The sequence below is a fragment of the Amblyomma maculatum genome, chromosome 5 (assembly GCF_055883805.1).
Source record: "Amblyomma maculatum isolate TAMU_Amacu chromosome 5, ASM5588380v1, whole genome shotgun sequence".
NCBI classification, from domain to species: domain Eukaryota; kingdom Metazoa; phylum Arthropoda; class Arachnida; order Ixodida; family Ixodidae; genus Amblyomma; species Amblyomma maculatum.
Window position 1 is genome coordinate 30875725 of NC_139348.1, and position 9199 is coordinate 30884923.

Genomic DNA, 9199 nt, shown 5'->3' on the forward strand with positions numbered 1-9199 from the left:
ACAAAATAGCAAATGGACATTGCGGGAAATATGATGTCCTGACTACAATGGCGATTGAGCAAAAGTGGTATCGTTGCCATCAGTAATCAGCTCACGTACTGGCTCAATACAGGACGTCACATAACGAAGACACGATAACCCATTTTAATGACGACAGCAATTTTTTCCACAAGCACTGTTCCAAGATGTGCATCTTAATTACCTACATTTGAATCGTCCACAGTAAAAAAAAAAACAAAAAACGGCGGGATACGTTTTCAGCCGATGGCCGCATTATTTCGCTGAAATTCTCCCGCTAACTGGCTTATCAAAAATGTATATCGTAAAAAAAACGCGAAATCTGTATTGTGCCATAAACAAAAAGAAATCAGCCCAATTGCCAGTCTCTCGCACACACAACACATATGTCCGAACGGATGGCTCAAAATGATTGCTTCGAATTTCCGTGTCGCAGATGCACTTTCGGAAGCACAAATGGTGTGATCAGTCACACGACGAGCCTTCATACCCTCTTTTGTTGTTTTCCGTTGACTAACGTCTTCTATAGTCTCCATCTTGCCGCCTATGCGCCTATTACGCTTTGCAGTCTGGCATCTCAGTTTGGCAAGCCATTCCTCTCTCTGTTCGAGCGTCTCCGCTACTACGCTCGCTTTCTTACGCTTGTTCTCTCTTCATTAAGTAGCCAAGTGCCAGCCGACAACCTAAGGATCAGTAGCGTTAATCTTATCTTGTTTTCACCGCCATTGAGCAGCGGCTGGACTCTCCTTCTCTGCATCCATGTCAATCGCGTGGCAACGACGAAACGCATGCCACTGCTGCTCCTCCGCTGTTCCTCTCTGGCTGCAGTTGTAAAGACGCATGCGCACAATTGTTTTCTGCTGGCCCCTGCAAAATGCTCGACTGGTAGCCCAGTGTAGCTCTGGCAACAAAATAAAATCCCAAACGTTTAACCCCTTTTATAAATCGGTTAGTGAATGGAGCTGACAGCTTTTCCCCTAACCAGGTATTGCAGAATTCCTTACATGCTTTCCTAGCTCTCCCTTCCTTTGAAGGTACGGTAATTGGTACTAATTAGCCGTAATTTGTACCAGCAGCAGCGTAAATCAGTAATAGCTGCGAAGGCTTTGATGCCGAGAGTCCCTCTTTCCAGAACGTGTACGCAAAACTACCTCAAGGAAATGCGAGGAACAAAGGTTGCATTAATATATATTCCCTCAGAAATTATGTTCCGGTCGTCGACTTCGTCTATCAAGGCAATAAATCTCATCCTCGTTGCTGTCGGCGCAAAATAAAAACAAAAAGAGAGTTATACAGCCCGCACCAGGATAAATGTCCAACTTTCGCGGCGATTTTTGCTGAGGTTGCGGGCACATCGTCAATACTGCTTTTAACCCAATTTCGCCTTTACTTGAAAACTAGGGTAAGGGTGCGGCATTGCTGTAGTTAGAAATAGGTCACCTCGAGTGTCGGAAATATATTCGTAATTCTGGGTGCCTAGGTCAAATAATTGCGGAGGAATTTCTGTTTTCGTTGCCCGAAGGCAACCACTGCTCACAGGGGTCAGAGTTTTTCATCAAGAGAGCTGTTGAGTATGATAGGCTATAACGTAACTAATTCTGCTTCACTTCTTTAATTTTATTGGGTGCAACCCCGTCTTAGTAGGAGATTTTCGGAATTGTGCTCGACAGCGGCAGTTTCCTCAGTGAAACCATCAGCTGTCGCATTTTGCTCAATTCTGTCGAACGGGAGAGTGGGACCCAGCATATCGTCAGAGAGGGCAGTGACTCCACCCTGAGAGCGGCGCTGGCCATAGAGGTTCTCAGCCGGAGCCTAAACACTGTTTTAATGAGAGCAAGCAGGAGAGGAGAAAAATACTCTCTAACCAGATTCCTTGCTCCGGCCCATTGTTGCCAGTACCGAGTGGGCTGTGCATTCGCCCGCTTCATGCATAGCAGAGCGGCGTTGCAACCTGGGCATATTGTCGTTTGAAAGACTTAAATACCTTTATTAACGGCCATTTTAGTGGCAATGTCATGGGGCAGCAATGCGTGTTCGTGGACTGTACAAACAATCAATGAAATCGCAAGATGACTGCCGAGAGAGTATGCGGGAAGCATGCAATATCAGTCCTAGTGCGGCTGTGATATGTTTCTGCTTCACCGCTCTCCAGTCCATTCAGATATAATTCGCCTATGAAAGCTTTGTGTATCCCAGACGACTTGGTACAAATGACGGACACACAAATATGACGCCCATTTGACTTCCTCCGCCGTATACTAAGCACGCACGTCGTAGAGGCCATGCCTCCCGCAAGCCCTGCGCGCCAACTATACGGTGGATCTCTTCCGCCGCAGCGCCAGAAGAGAGTGCTAAAATCTGTTATTTACTTAAGCAATAACCCTACAGCAAAATAAAAATCTTTCTTGCAAATCTCTGATCCATACCGTGTTGTTGATAACTACAATACAAACAAGCCTCTCGACACAGCCAGCTGCCGCTGGTGCGACGCGCGGCTCTTCGTCTGCACGCTGGTTCCGCTGCTGAGGCGTCACCGAATTGTACATCTTTATTGTACTGATACAATTCGATCGTCACTTCGGTGAGAGACCATTTACTCTAGCGCTGAGCAATTAGAAAGCGCCGTCGGATGTGCCTTCGATGCGGAACAATTTAGGCCTAGCGGCGACTAGGCAATAGCGCTCGGCCTACGGGCGGCGCCACTTTTGTAAGCGCTGCTGTATGTGCTGAGAATTGGTCGTCTTCGTTCATGGTGTAGCTGAGGGCGCACGTTTTTCGCCGTTTCGTCAACAATACGTTCTGCACGGGACGCGGATACGATGCTTCTGTGCCGACGGACGTACAGGTGCGGACATAAGTAGAAACCGAGCCCGCTTTTCCGTTCAAATTAAAATTACGCCTTCTGCACTGTAAGTAAGAAAACAATATTTGTCCGAGCAAAATGTCACTGACATCTACTACCGTTTCGCTCATACCACGACTGCGAGTTTCAATTAAGCAACGCGTGAAAAAATTTAGAAGCAAATAGCGTGCTCTGTTTACCTCAGTCTGCAAGGCTACACCAAGGCTGCATAAAAACAACGGCAGATGGTACTTTAGACACTACTTCTTTTGATGCGCTGTTCTTGAACTGTGGTTTAACTTCAAGGTATACATTCTAGAAGCAGGACATCTCGATCGAATGCTTTTCGCACTCGGTCGTCAGTGCACCGCAGACACGCATGCATTCGCTAAGCTCGGTACGCGATAGCAGCAGTTAGCGGCTTAACCGCGGTGACCGCTGCCCGTGCCTTTAATGCGAAATGAAAACAGCGCAACGTCGAATATAAATATGCAATGTTGAGAGGAAATACACGACATGAAATAGGTCGCACTTAACTTGAAATCAATGCGGCGCGTACGGTTCATTCGCTGTGTATTTGTGTGTACAGTTAACATTGCAGTTATAAAAATAACTGAAAATACATGTATCGTGAAAAATACAACAGATACATCCTCATAGTTAACTTTGACGAGTTCGGCCTGCGCAAGCGGAGCGCAGTCCTTCGCAGTCACCCGGCCGCTAGAGCAGTTTCCAACAACTGCCGCCATGCCAAAATAACGGTATACGGTTTGCTGGCGCGCTCAAACAAAACACAAAATAGCGCCAAGGTGTCGGACAGCTTTGACGAGCACCGCGAAACAGCAATTTTACTCTGCCGCATCGCAGCAGCATCACGCACAGCACAGCCCAAGATGGCGTCAAAAGGATCAGCAGTGGACTTTTCCAGTTTGGTTCATAAGGGGCGCCACCATCAAATTAGATGGCTGCGCCCAGGCATCGAAACTAAAATCGTTCGACGAATTTAAACGGTTTTAGTTTCGATGCCTGGGCGCAGCCATCTTAGTTTGATGATGGTGCCCCTTATGAGCCAAACTGGAAAAGTCCATTCCTGATCCTCTTGACGCCATCTTGGGCTGTGCTGTGCGTGTTGATGCTGCGATGCGACAAAGTAAAATTGCTGTTTCGCGGTGCTCGTCAAAGCTGTCCGACACCTTGGTGCTATTATGCGTTTTGTTTGAGCACGCCAGCAAACCGTACACCATCGGTTTCAAGCATGACGGCAGCTGTTGGAAACAGCACTAGCGGCCGGGGCGACTGCGAAGGTCTGCACTAAGCTTCCGCAAGCCGAACTCGTCATAGTCAACTGTAAGGATATATCTCTTGTATCTGTAACGATACATGTATTTTAAATTATATTTTATAACCGCAATGGTAATTGTGCACACAGGCATTCAGCGAATGAACAGGGTGGTCAGCTACCGAACGCGGAACACAGATACTACGAAAGATGCTTTCCAGTCATCGCCACATTGATTTAACGTGAAGTGCGATCCATTTCATATCTTGTATTTCCTCTCGATAGTGCATATTTATATTTGATGTTGAGCTGCTTTCATTTCGCATTAATGGCACGGGCAGCGTTCACCGCGGTTAAGCCGCTAACTGCTGCTATCGCGTACCAAGCTTGGCGAATATATGTGTTTCTGTGGTGTGCCGGTGACCGATTGCGAAAAGCACGATCGAGCTTTCCTGCTTCAACACTTTCAAGTTCAACCACGGTTCAAGAACGGCACATAAAAGAAGTAGTGTCTAAAGTACCATTCGTCGACGCCTTTATGCAGCCTTGGTGTACGTTCGGCGGCGAAGCAACGTTGTATCTCCGTCCCGTCGTAGCAGCATCGTTTGCACGACGTGTTGGTAGCAATTAACGTCGAAAAACGTGCGCTCTCAACTGCACTATGAACGAAGACGACAAATTAGCAGCACATACAGCAGCGCTTACGAAAGCGGCGCCAGCGGGCGGCGCCGCTTTGAACAGCCCTACTCCCAAGTCGTATCTAGACCTAAATTGTTTCGCATCGAAGGCGCATCGCGACGGTCTCACGGTTGGCAGGCGGCTTTCTCGGCTTATGCTTCTGATGAACGAATTTCGATGGAAAAACATTTGTTTCACTTGTTGCTATCGTCAAATCAGCCTGTTCGATTCTATGCAATGAAGCCGTCCTCCGCGACAAATTTCCATTCACGGATGGTACTTGAATAATCGGTGGCCGTCACTTTTAAATATGCTGCACTCGAAAGCGCAGTAACATGGCATCACGAACGACGATCAATACTAAAAAGTGCGCGAAAGAGGTGTGGAATGTAGCGAAACGTAGAGTTGGTGTAAGACGCAGGTGCTTTTTGGCACGAGGAAGAGGAGGTTTAAACTGATGGAAAACACGTGATGGAAATTTGTACAGTGGGCGAGTCGAATCCCGTGGGAAGGCGCAGGGGCTCTTCTGAGGCAGGCGGCAATTTTCACAAGATGGCGCTACAGTTTGTTCATTGAGAGCCTTTACTAAGATTGAAAGCGGCTTTTTGAGCGCCCATTGTCCGTCTACTTTGGTTTCTCAATGCTTAGGGCTCCGTAGGGCCTCCGACCACTATTATATCATACTTTTAAAGAGGAGGTTATGTCTCCTTAATTTGTGTCTTTGTGCATCTCTATTACGACACACGCGCAAGGAGTGCTTTTAGGCAACTCGAGCCGACGTGATTGGTTGGTTCTGAGGGAGCGTGTTTAAATGATGAGCACAAATTGACATCTTCAAATTTCAATCAACACCGCAAATATTTTGTTCCAGAGCAAAACGAAATTTCAGCTGAGTTTACACCTTAAAATAAATTTTAATTGAGGATTTGATACGTTCAGTTCTCTGGGAATTTAAGACCATCTAAACGAATTAGAACTTAGTCCTCCTGCCAACAGCTACAGCGCCATGTTTTCCTCTGAAAAGGACAACTGATGCTATCTGGAGTTTTCTGAAGAACAGCGCGACTTGAACAAGGACGGAAGGAAGACAACACGGACAGGCGCTGTAAAACATGCACTATAAAACATGAGAATCAATTTGTTGCATGCAAAGATGGTGTTATCTACTCCATCCCACTATCTTGCGGCAAGCAGTACGTCGGCCAGACGGGCAGATGCCTTAATGAGCGCCTCAGAGAACACAATAATAATGTTTGCAACTCCGTTAAAGGGCATCTCGGCATCCATTGCTGTGATTGCGAAAGTAACGACTGCCAACCTTATTTCCAAAAAACAAAAGTGTTAAATAGGCATCGGGACAAGATAATCCGTGAAATTATTGAGGCCGCAAATCGCATGGTCAAGTGACGCCTGTGTCAGCAGTCCGTCCTTGGCGTTGTCAGCAAAGGAGCTTAGATATCTAGCTACAGGGAAGTGACGTGGTGGCATCACACGAGTTTTCAAGTGTTTAATCAAATGTGTATCGCTTCTGTGTTTTCTCTTGTTGTTTGGAGCCTGATATATATATTACCACATTCCGAGCAATAAACTTCAGTTGCAAGTCAGCGCCTGTCCGTGTTGTCTTCCTTCCGTCCTTGTTCAAGTCGCGCTGTTCTTCAGAAAATGGCATACCAACTCACCCAAGCATCAGTTCTAACAGCTATCTGGAGAGCGTACCTACAATCGCTCGGTCTTCCCTAAGGCACTGGCATATGATATAAGTAAACAAATGAACTTGAGTAATACCCTAGTCACACGGTCATTTTCAAAGGCAATTGAGTCGATAGCCTTCGAGATTTTCAATCGCGATCGAACTCGAAGGAGTTGTGCCGCTGCTACACGGCAAAACTCGAAGGCTATTGAAATAATTCTGGTGTTTGCCGCCAACATTTCGTGGCGTCACTATCGTTGCTTTCGATTTTGCTTAAAAAACTGAAGTCTCTGTATAAATGCAAAATACAATATATATGTTACCTTTTTTTTTAGCAACTGCAGATTTTTAATTGTTATTAAAGGACAACTGTGTGTTATTTTTGTAAATGCGTTGACGTTCATAGGAATTGTCTCAGTTTTGTAATGCTCTCGCAACACTGATATTTCTGATATCGCGGCCATTTGCTTATGGGTTTTGTGCGGCGGAGGTTGCTTTCTGTGTTGCTGCTGTGTTCATACAGGTTGCAATCCAGGCCATCTCCCAATCAATCTTGTGTGTTTGTGCATGTTTATCGCCATGAGTGACGAAGTGACGGATGCAAAGACCAGGGTCATGGTTCTGCTCGCTGCAATCTCCCAGCTTGACGCTGACATCGAGGCGTCAAAAGTTGAGGCAGATGCCATCGAAGAAGAGCTGCTACTGCTGAGTGGACTAAACGCGGCCGCATTTTCATGCGGCACAACCGTCAACCTTGAAAGATGGGCTTTCAATCGGAACACTAGGTGGTTTGAGGAGACGCTGCCGCAACTCGGCGAAAAGTACTTCAAGTGCGCGTTTCGAGTCACGCCATCTACGTTTCGATACATTGTCGAAACTGTGCGACCGCTGCTGGAGCGGCAAGACACGAACATGAGGGAAGCCATCCCTGTTGACAAGCGGGTCGCCATCGGGTTATACTGGCTGTGTTCTTCAGCCGAAGAACGCAGTATCGCCGAGCTTTTCGCCGTCGGACGCTCGACCGTCAATGAAGCTTACCGCGAGTTTTGCGAGGCTGTGGTGGAACTGATGGAAAAACAGTGGGTAAAGATGCCGACGCGCAACACGATGCCGGAGCATATCAGGGAATTCTGCGCTGCGTGCCAATTCCCGCAGGCAGTTGGGGCGTTGGACGGCTGCCATTTTCCAGTGTCGCCTCCCACGGAAAACGCCGCCGACTACCGGAATTACAAAGGATGGTAAGCTCTCAATCTGCTGTATAGGCACCCTGCAATGAAGTTTGCTGTGTCGATCGCCGCGCCGTAACACATACCCTAGCGAAGAGAGCAAATACTTTTAAGGCGCTTTCGTAGGGCGTTTTCACACTACCTGCATGAGCTTACAGGGATCAGATTGCACGCTGTGGCGAAGCTTTGCATGGCTTGCCAGATAACTGGGCTACATCGAGAGCGCTTAGGCAAGGACGTTATCTGTCACATGCATATCTATAACAGGGATCAATATGCTCGGTCGTTTATCGCGAACCAAGCGGCTAACAGCAACATTTTTTAGGCGCACTGTGGAACAAATGCAGCGCTGCCTAGCAAGTGCAGGTTTCCTATAATGGTAATCGGTATATATTGAGCGTCTACATGCAATTAAAACTGTGCTATCGGATGTCATACTTTGGGCGCCAGGGTCGGCAGCGTATTGGCCCCTCATGCATGCAAATGATTCATGCAAGAGCAAACAAAAAAAGCTTATGGCAAGCAATGCAATGCTACGCGCAAATTGTTTTTGTTATGTACTCATTGCTTGGGAATGATAAATTAACCCTATAAATTTTTATTACAGGTACAGCACCATCCTACTTGCACTTGTGGACCACCGCTACAGGTTCCTTTACATTAAAATAGGATCCCCAGGCCGCTGCCATGTGTACAGTGGGTCAAAGCTTGAGCAAGCTGTGAACAGCTCTCTGTTCCGGCAGCCAGTCACCATGATGGGTAGCACTGCAGTGCCTCCGGTCATATTATGTGACCAGGCATTTCCGCTGACTGCCAACCTGCTGAAACCATTCAGCCACCGGGCCCATATGAGTGCCGAACAAAGGCAGTTCAACTAACGCTTGCCAAAGGCAAGGCGAGTGGTCGAAAACGCCTTTGGCAGACTGAAAGCCCGGTTCCGCTTCATTATGAAGCGCATGGAATGCACAATCGACAATTCCCGGCTGGCTGTTCGTGCGTGCTGCATTTTGAATAACGTTTGCGAGGAGCTTGGAGATGCCGTGCTGCAGCAGTGGCTCACAGAAGTGGAGAACTCCAATGATGGCCTCCAGCAGCCACAGCACAACACGGACGTAGAAGAAAGCACCGGAAGCGAGGTCAGGACAGTACTCGTCGAATTCTTCAAGCCCAGATGATTTCACATGGCTGCCGCGGCTATGTGTACACTGCAGTGTACCAGGACAAGGATGTGCCGAGTTTGTCAGGAAGACACAAAAACGGTCCTTTTCAGGACCACCAAGTGTGTGCCTTGGAAAAGCCACAGTGCAGACCCCTCCGGAACCAGTTCCCTCTCTATAGTGCGTCATTATTTACAATACACACATCTAGACAGTCAGATTACCTCCAAACTCCCTGTAAAGTCAGAACACAACTAATTTCTACTGCAATAGGACATAATATCCAGAGCATGGCAGTACCTTTTCTTG

The 9199-nt window shown here is 47.3% G+C and overlaps 1 pseudogene; it reads left to right on the plus strand.

Annotated features, from left to right (window-relative positions):
- The first annotated feature begins 7419 nt into the window (after positions 1 to 7419).
- On the plus strand, positions 7420 to 8908 carry LOC146187947 (uncharacterized; annotated as a pseudogene).
- The last annotated feature ends 291 nt before the right edge of the window (positions 8909 to 9199 follow it).